We start from the raw sequence: 10,182 nt of genomic DNA, 5'->3' as shown, positions 1-10,182 counted from the left end.
ACAAGGTAGGTAGATTAAAGCTAAATAATACAGGGCCCCTTCAACCTTCCTGAAAATCATGGAAAATGTCGTGTGAATAAATAATACCTCTCTGTTGATGCTTTGGCATTGGGAACTGAAGGAAATAAGGAAGATCTATCATTGTTCTCATAGAGTCTGGGTCTGAGAGCAATAAACCTTGAATGGAAGTGGCTGATGACATATTCCTAACATGTTCTGGTAGTTTCGTCAGAAAATTCTTGGCCCACAGAAACATTCCTGAGAATAATAATGAAAAAAAGGTGTGATCTGTAGAATTTCTGCTTTCCTCCAAGAATGTAGGCATATACCCAGAGCACTTTGATATGCTTCTAGGACCCCAAGAGCTGGAAAGTAGCGTATGCTGAAAGAAAACTAAGAATGTGGTTTTCAGTTCCACCAAAGAATACAACAAAGCTTGAAGTAAAAGAGCAGATCAACATAAACTGAATGTATCTGGTTTCAGGGAACCAGACCAAATAACTGCTTAGACCTTCCGAATTGTTTTAGTAGGATCCCTAATAGAAATGGCAGAATCAGCAATTCAGAGGTTCTCCTGAATTTTTTCCAATACCACCTTCTTACACTTGCTTGTTTCTAGCCTTAGCTGGTCTCAGGATGCCAGTACCAGGTTTGTTTCGCCTCTTTTTAGAACACTTTTACTGAGTTGCAAACAGGTTCCTTGAGCAAAGAAAATGATTCCACAGGAACTCAAATAAACCCAAATATCCTGCACTACCAGTGCTTAAAAATAGTGATCCTATTGTTTGAACTTCGGGTTTTACATGTTTCTAAATGTCTCAATGAGCCATTTATGAGGCTAAGCTCATTTGGGATGTATTTCTTTCATGGTATTCTCGTTAGCCAGGATATCATGAGGACACAGATGCTGCATTATTTCAGTATCATGCATGGCTTCTTGAACTGCTGAAAGAGTTGGAGAAAAAAACAAATGCAGAGATTTGAAACTCAACTACAAGCTGAAGCTGCAAGCTCCATTCTTCAGGCCTTGCAATAATAAATAAGTAGAGTACATACAAACTTCCAAATCCCAAATGAGTTGTCATAGTTTTCTAGAATCTTTGGATACAAGACATGATATTATTCACCATTCTTTATCCTAGTGAATCACTGCATTTTCACACAGTGTTAGGTAGATATTTTCAAGAGCAAATTGGCTGGGAAAACTACTTGTACCAGCAGACAGGGCACAGATGATCTTGCCTTGACTGTAACTCCTTGAGTGGTCACAGGAGAAATTCAGCTGCATATCCAGTTCTCCTAAAGCAGTAACCACGAAACATGCTACGTTTGAGGTGCCTGCATCAAGTATGACCTGTCCCAAATCTATTTCAGCCACATGTCCCTGTAAAGATGCTTAATCTTAGGTATGAAAGCTTTGAACTCGCTGTCTCCTCCATCCATTGATAACACAATGCACAATACAGCATTTTCAGGCTAATCTTCCCTACCTTAAAGATTTTTATGCATCTAGAAAGTAAACAAGCAAACAGCAGATGATAAGGCATATGCCAGCTGCAACCTTTAGCACAGCAGTAATCAGCAGTGCGCTGAAGGAGCCTTCCAGCAACACTCCATAAAAATTTTCTAAGAAGTCTTAAGATAATTTCCTTGCCCATAGTGTCATTTGATGGCTGCTAATCACCTCTGTGTCTTCCAAAACATTAGCAATGCTTATTCCCGGGACTGGTAAAAATACCTATGAAGACTAAATCTATTTGTCATGCATCATCAGAGTGAGCATTTAAATACACCCTGGTGCTTCCCCTATAAAAGATTGAGCCCGCATCCCCTAGAAAAGATTACCCCACACTTGGAGCTCACTCCAGGAGTACATACATTCATTCCCCCTCAAAAAAGAGTAGAGAGATACTGTTTGTTTGCTAAACAGCTGTTTCCTTCCTCGGTCACAATTAAAAGAAATTGTTTTTCTTATGCAGCAGAATCACATCAGTGGTTTCTTTTCTGTCAAAATAAAAACTTTGTTTTGTCTGAGAGCTCATCACTGTCAAAGAAAATGCCTGCAAGAGTACCAAGAGGTACCATGATCCATACCACAAAATACATCAAAGTAAGTGAATACAAAGTCAATCTAGTGATAGAGATTTCTTAAGGCCAGGATTGGCATTTTGCTCCAGTATCACAAATGATGCTGTGTTTGTGCAGCTGCTCATCACTTTTCACCATTCTTTGCCAAAAAGCCTGCTCATTTCCTCTAGCTAGCCAACATCTATGCCAAAGATGCAGAGCTTCAGTTTTTCTTTGAGAAACACAGCAGCACGGTTCTGCTACCATTTTCCACTTGGAGGATCTAGCTCTTACCTTTGCACAAAAGTGAATCTCAGCTTCAGCTTCACCAGCGCTGCTCTCCCATTGGCATCAGTCCAGTTCTGTAGTCACATTGGTGAAATTCATCTTGCCTAACTGTCTATTCCAGCTACATGGGCCTGGTTTAGGGTAGATGTATCACCTACTTTCCCTTACCTGGACATCCACTGTATAACTGAGAGTTTAGGCAACCATTACATATATATCTACTTACAGGACTATGCTATCCTCTCTGCAGAGGACTTTGAAAAGCAGAACTGTGTTGAGATCACTGAAGACTGCAGGGAAGATGGGGCTTTTGTTTGGATACATCCATCTAGACACAGGGAAGAAAACCAAAGAACATTAAACTCTTCTCAGAAGCATTGTCATAGAGAAACAAATAGGACTTGACATTACTGATATGTTCAGCCAAAAAAAGAAAGGTAATTAAATTATTTGCACAAACACCAGGTGTCTGCTGCAAATTAAAGGTTCCAGTTTCCCTTGTCAACTCATCTTGAGACACACCATATATTTCTGATGCAGAAAGATCTTTCATGCTTCCTCTACTCAAGTCTAAAATCTGGCCATCAGCCCGCACACGTAACAGCCAAAATTAAACTTACTTGTCTATTCTTTGAGCTGACAATGCAGAAACTCAGGATGAGCACACACTGAATGAAAAGTCAAAGGGATAAGAGAACACTAGTAAAATCCTATCAAATCAAACTGTGGCAAAACAGACCCAAGAAAAAGGCAGAGGGAGCCTTGTATGAGGTAATATCTGTACCTGCAGCACTGACCTAATTAGAGTTACAATAAAATCGGAATGCATTTCTGTTTTGCACCACAGCAAAATGCAGCCCATAGAGATAACTACAGTGCTTCCAGCAGCCTCTGGCCATGCAGGAAGCCTGGAGCTATTTTTGCAGATAGGCTGATATCCATGCTTCTTTATTCCCTTTCTCCCTCCATTAATAAAATAGCTGATGTTGTCAGTGCTTTCCAGAGAGATTCCTTGGGCTCTTTACATAAAGTGGTGTTTGAACCGTCAGGTCATGGCAAAATATGTGCACAAGTCAACATACTGGAGTAAACCACATGGTTTATGGAACAGTTGGAGCTTTAACACTGAGACCTGTGATCTTTTTGGGGTCTGGACTATGTTGTTCGTGTGAGCAGCTAGATCTTGATTTCAAGAGCTACCCATCCAGAATTTTAAGTCAGAGCCTCTGACTTAATACTCTGAACAGTATTTATTAGTTCACTCAGTCTTTTAAATGACTCAGTTGAGTGAACCATTTGCTCCAGATCAAATTAATCACTTCTCTCATGAGTGTTCCAAGGACGCTTTGTATTTTTGTCCCAACTGAACTTTAATGCTGACCTATCCAAGATTACTAGTGAATTAGGTCAGCCAGAAGCCTGAACTCTCCCAACAAATCTCTAAAAAACATCAAGAAAATCCAACACAGGCAGCAGATTCTGCAAGTCAGCTTGCGCACGTATTTCCAAGTGGCCACCATTTGTAATTATTTAACTTCAGTTTCTCCTTCTTCAGCCCATGTCGAAAGAGGTGTGTGCCTTATGCCTCCAGCCTGTCTACTCTATGGAGCGTGTTTTCCCGGACAAAGTCTGTTTACACCATTCATGCTTCTGCTGCAAAATCTGTGGGAAGAAACTGAGGTGAGTTGTAGGACCCCAGATACATTTGTTTTTAAGACAGGTCCAAGTAGTTTGCCTCAGAATGGCCCAGTGGTCATTTAAACAGGATAGGCTCAAGGTAACAGGGAAGAGCAGAGGATGTCCCCAATGCAATTTGCTCTTCCATCCCTAGAGTCTGAAGACTGCTTGTAGACACCTGCGGACCAGGAATCTGTATGATGTTAACAGGGATGAGATGAAAAACATGAAATAATTTAAATTTAGAAATGCTGATAAGGATTTTAATTGTCAGAGTAAGTCTGAGTGCCTCACCTGTTCATAGAGTCGGGTAGGTTGGAAGGAAACTTGGAAGCCTTCACCCAGTCCCTTGCAGGTCCAAGGAGGAATGTTGCTCAGGGCCTCATCCAGGAGGGGTGTGTATGGTTCCAAGGTCAGAGATTCCATAGCCTTCCAGTCGGGGCCTCTCTTTCAAGATCTGATCAGCGGCAAAAATGTTCTTTTCCTATATCTAATCATGATACACATGTTTACAGCTTGTTCTTATTGCCTCTTGTTCTCCACACCTCCAAGAACAATCCAAGTCTGTCTTCTCTATAACCTCCCACAAGACAAACACACACAGCAATGAGATCCTGCCCTTAACCTTCTTGTTATAAGGCTTTTCTAAGCCAGTTCTCAGCCTCTGACCCTTCTGGGCCATGCTGTCCATACAAAGGGAAAGATGAAGTCCTGTTTTGAAGCCTGGCACATTAAAGGGATCTCACATAACCTGGCCTACAGCTCCCTGAGGTATTGCAAGGAAATGTATAATTTTTCATGTGTTTTAGATTTTGAAAGAAAAATCAAACATATCCTCAGCAAATAGACAGTGCTTTTGAAAGGTTCCTTTCTTCAGACCACCTCTTTTCCCCAGCAGTTTCCACTGAAAGACAAGTCTGCTGAAAACCTATCCATCATTGCTGTTAATCCTTCCCTCCTGCACAACCTCTAATAGCTATGCCAATGTGTGTTTTCCAGCTTGCACAATTATGCTGCCCTCCACGGGGTGTTCTACTGCCAAATCCACTACAAGCAGATGGCTGGAGCCAAAAGCAGAAGGGAGAGAGAAAAGCTGGAGCAACAACCAGGGGATGATCAGATGCAGCAAGCAGCAGTGGTAGGCAGAGGAGCACAGCCTCTGGACTGGTATAGCGGAGCTGAAAATAAGACCAAAGCAAGAAGGAAACCCACATCCTTCAATGTGCCATGCAGCTTGCAGCTGGCTGAGCAAAGGCAAGAGCTGAACAGCAGGCCTGTGTTCTTAGGGAACAAGCTCAGAAACTGCTGGCCGCCTTCAGAAACAGATGGAAAAGCTGGAAAGGCAACGTGTTCCTGGAAAAAGCCCGTGTTGAGCTGTCAAAGCCACCAGGCTGCAGGCAATGAAGTGGACAGGATGGTTCTCATGGGTCAGGAGAGAAAAACAGCCACAGAGGCAGCTGTGAAGAAGCAACGCTTCCTACCTGGTGTCACCTATCCTGAGAAAAGGGAGCAGGTGGGCTCCTGGCCTAAGCCTAGAGAGCAGAGAGATGGTAAGAAGGCACTGGCAGCTGGGGATGGGGATGTAGGCAATGGAAAGCGAGGGGGCCAGGTGTCCCAGCGAGTCGCTGCGTTCCAGCAGAGCAAGCTCCAGCTGAAGAGAGGGTCAGACTCAGCCTCCTCCCCTGTGCTCCTGGAACCTGCTAAACCTCTGCCTCGTGGTTTGCTCAGTTCCCACCAGGCCGCATCTCAGTGCGCTAAACCCACGAACTGGATGTTCCTAGGGGAAAAAAGGGGCTGTGTCCTGCCCACAGCAGAGCTCCCAGTGAGAGAAAACGAAGTCTATGGGTCCTTCTCACCCAGCACACCCAGTGAAGGAGACACAAGGCCTGCAATGACAGATGACAAACCTGAATGGACCACTGCCATTGCAGGAGACAAGCATCATCTTGGAGAGGGAGTGAACAACTCACAGCCTGCACGTGTGCCAGAAAGTCTTGAAACCAGAAACAACACAAATAACATGGAGCAAAAACACAGAGATGAGGGCATTGATCCCCCTGAACCCAAAGCTAAACACCAAGCACCCAACGTCCCTGATGTGCCAGGGACCCCCAGTGCAGCACCCAGCTCCCCAGAGCCAGGAGGGCTGAGTGCATCACCTGAGATAGCTGAGCTGGTGAGTGAGACATCAAAGATAAATGCTGATGAGCTCCCTAGGAAGCAGACAACAGTCATTCTGGAGGAGAACATGCAGCCATCCAGTGTAAGTCATTTGCCTGGGGAAGAGAGCACAGGGGCAGAATTTGAGAAGACAAACAAAACGAAAGAAGTAAATCTATCAGGATTTCTGGAAGAACCCAGTCCTGATCACACAGCTCAGGAAAACAAACCAGAAAACAACAGAATCTCTACACTTGGTTTGCCAGAGATGACAGATGACCATAATATGTCCCATCTACAAGAAACAGAACCTCAGGCCATATACGGCCAACTCGTAACTAACCCGCATAGCAGTATTTTGGTACATGATGTAAAATCACCCAGCAATGATTTTCCAGTATCAGCAGACATGTCTTTGAAAAGGACCAGTGCCACTCGGCCCTCACATGATGAAGTCAACAACTCCAAATCAAAGGATCCAAGTGAAGATCTTCATGGAAACATCTTTCCCATTTCTGAGCAACCAATCGAGAAATTAGAGTCTTCCAAATCAAGTGTATCCTCAGACAAATATGGAGGCCATCCAGTGGGCAAATTAAAAAAGGATCTGAAACACTCAGAAGGAAGTGTGGAGGATAAATTAAGACCCACTGACAAAGGCAAAGAGACCAGAAGCAGTCAAGCCAGGACAGATGTGCTGGGTAAAGGTTTCACATTTGGGAAAAAACCCTTCACCGCACTTTTTGGTGCTGAAGACAAAGGCAGCACTCACAAGAAGGAAACAACCCAAAGGAAACCCACCAAGCCCCAGTCAGCCCTTGTCACTTTGTTTGGGAACTCCTCAGAGAAGAAGCAGAGTCAACAAAAAAACCCTGCAGGATCCTCAGAACAAACTAATAATGAAGATAAGCAGGAAAAGCTTCAGGACCTCCTCAGCTCCTCCAACCAAGCAAAACAAAAAGCATCCAAGGATGACCAGCCACCACAGCCAGAGAAGACAATGGTCATCCTTGAAGATACACAGGAGAGTGCTGGAGGCTGCTCAGATACCACCGAGGGCAAGGAGACTGATGTCATGTTGTTGGCTCCTGGTACAAGCTTTTCAGGTGATGATAAACATCAGAGAACTGAACTCAATGTCCATGACCAACCAGCTTTTGGCAGGCAGGTTCAGCAGCCGCAGGACAGATGTCCGTTTCTTTTGTCAGCACAGGAAAAACAGAAAGAAGATGCGATTAGCTTTGAAAGTGGAAAAAACCCTTTTTATCCTCCTCCAGAGCTTATGTCTGCAGTTGATTACAGCAAAAAAAATCTCACTGGGGATGAAAATCCACATGTTGGTCATCCACCTGAAAGTCAGAACTTTCTGAGTTTGGATGTCCAGAACACAGTAGTAGAGGATGGGATTTTTTCTTCATCGAGTAATTTAGGGAAGTTACCCAAGAAAGCTGAGATTCAACTAGACAACATGGATTTTCAGGATGACAATAATGTTTTCATATCTGTCGAAAACAAAAGACAAGATTTTCCCAAAACAGTCAATCCAAATTTAGATTTGCAAAATCCACAGACAGAAATTCCATCTTGCTTTGATCCAAATCTCTCCAAGCTGGATCAGGAAATCCTAGCAGAAACAAATGCTCCACTGGTAGTATGGGACACCTCCAGCCTCCTGTTCCTTGCTGGACAGGATGAGATTGTTACTGGAGAAGGGATCCAGAGCTGTGCACCAATGCAGCATTTTGATCCACAGTACCAGGCTCCCAGAGATGCTGAGGGTGCATTTGGATTGGGTCCTAGTGCTGAAGGCCCAACAAACAAATATCTCCCTATGCAGGAACGCAGCATTCCCCCATGGTACCTGTTCACCAGCCATGCTTCTGACAATCAGAATCTCTTTGATCCGTTGAATGATGTTTGAGACCAAACTGGCCAGGATGCTCCTGTACAAATGGAAAGGAGCAGAGAAATATCAGAAGCTGAAGAAGTTCATGAAAATCTCTCCTCTGCAGACCCAAGTGTGTTCAATGATGGCCTTTTAAAACAGGAGTTCTTTATATAGTTGGGGGGAAAAAAAGAAGGGCTTAGAAATTTGCCACCCCTCTGGCACTAGGTGAATTCAGTTGTGCATTGGCTGATTTATTAGCAGCTTAAGGAGCTAAATTTAAGATCTCTATCCTAATCGTAGCGGATCAGTGCTCAGTTCCCAAGAAAAGAACATCATAAAGTCTGGCTTCACTGTGAGAAATCTGCAAGGAGAGGGTCATTTCTGCAGTGGGACCAGCACTTCCATCTACAGCAAGGTTTCCTATGAGGATGATTGCATGGCCATTGTCTACAGCAGTGAGCAATGAGCTCGTCAAGACCCTGAAACTCCCAAGGAAAGAAAGCTATTATCAGGAAGGAACTGAATCCTTGGCCACAAGTGCAAAAAGAAAACACAGTGGGCAAAGGCAGAGCTGAGGAGGGCAGGGTGGATATTTGGCTCCAAATCGGGTCTTTGCAATGGTAGTGCTTCCACATAAATCAGATGTCTAAGCCCTTCCGGAGTTAAAGGAGGGTTAGTAAGTACTGTCAATGTGGTTTGGAGAAAGATTCTGTTCACAATGAATAACTGTGTTCAAAAAGCTTACAGCCCTCAGAACTCCACCGAGTTTATTGATTGATCTCCTCTGATTACAATGCAACCCTAGATATCTATTTCACATAGAGACAACTATATTTAGACGTTTAGAGCTGAATAGATGCCTTATCTACACTCTTTGATAACAATGTCTCACTCCCTCATGATATTTTCCCTTTTTTAGACTGCAAAATTACTCCACGTGGGAGGTTACCATTGTTATACTCATTTTATGATGATAAGTAAAGATAAGCAAAATGACCTTGCCAAGGTCACTCAGTCTGAAGGCAGGGGAGGAGAGGGAACCCAGGTCTCTTGTGGCGTTGTGGCATTGCTGCCTCTGCCGTCCCTATGTGGTTTCATCTCAACCCCCCAGATGTCCTTTACTGCCATGGCATGAATGCTACAGGAATTAGCAATTACACTAATAATAAGCAAGTTCATCAGAAACCGTAGAAAGCAAAAGTAAGAACATACAGATTATGAAAAAGTTCTTGTACATGGTCTATTGTGGTAAGAGGCATGGGTTGACGGCTAGACTGGATGATCTTAGTGGTTTTTCCAATCTTAATGATTCAGTGATTCTGTGATTCTGTGTAGTGCATCACTTCATATTATCTGATGTGTTAATTATGTCTGTTTAAAAAAAAAAAAAGGATAAAGATGTTAAAACATTTCTATATATACTTTTATATATATATATATCCCACCACGACAGTGATGAAATATACACTGGCTCTGTCAGATCTGTTGGTGGAATAAAATTGCTTAATGACTGCATCTACTGCAAAACAGAATATCATTGCTTATGCAGAGAGGCATGAGTATGAATGCAAGGAAAAGGGAGATGTCCCTGAGAGCTGCATGATTCATTAGATGCTGAAATTGGGATGGGCAAGTGCCTTGGGACAAAGTTTGAGGGAGCTGGGAGAAGGATCTAGGAGATCTCATTGCAACTTTCCAGTACTTAAATGGAGCTTATAATCAGGAGGGAGACTGACTCTTTCCATGGTTCAGTAGTGATAGGAGAAGGGAAAATGGATTTAAACAAAAGATTTAGATGAGATTTAGGAGGAAATTTTTCACTCAGAGGGTGGTAAAGGCTGTCCAGAGAGCTGTGGGTGCCCCATTTATGGAGGTGCCCAAGCCCTGGGCAGCCTGACCTGGTGGAGAGTTACCAGCCCATGGCAGGGGATTGGAAATAGATGATCTTTAAGGTCCATCCCAAAACAAGCCTTTGTATGATATGATTCTATGACCCATTCAGCCCCACATCTCCTTGTGAGATGAAGATGGTCATAAGTACAATCTCTTTCTATGAAAAGTATCACCTTAGGGTGACAGAGTGTACAAGAGAGCACTGAAGC

Source organism: Meleagris gallopavo, chromosome 6 (assembly GCF_905368555.1).
Source record: "Meleagris gallopavo chromosome 6, MGAL_WU_HG_1.1, whole genome shotgun sequence".
NCBI lineage: Eukaryota > Metazoa > Chordata > Aves > Galliformes > Phasianidae > Meleagris > Meleagris gallopavo.
The sequence above is the reverse complement of the archived record's forward strand: the minus strand, read 5'-3'. Positions refer to the sequence as shown.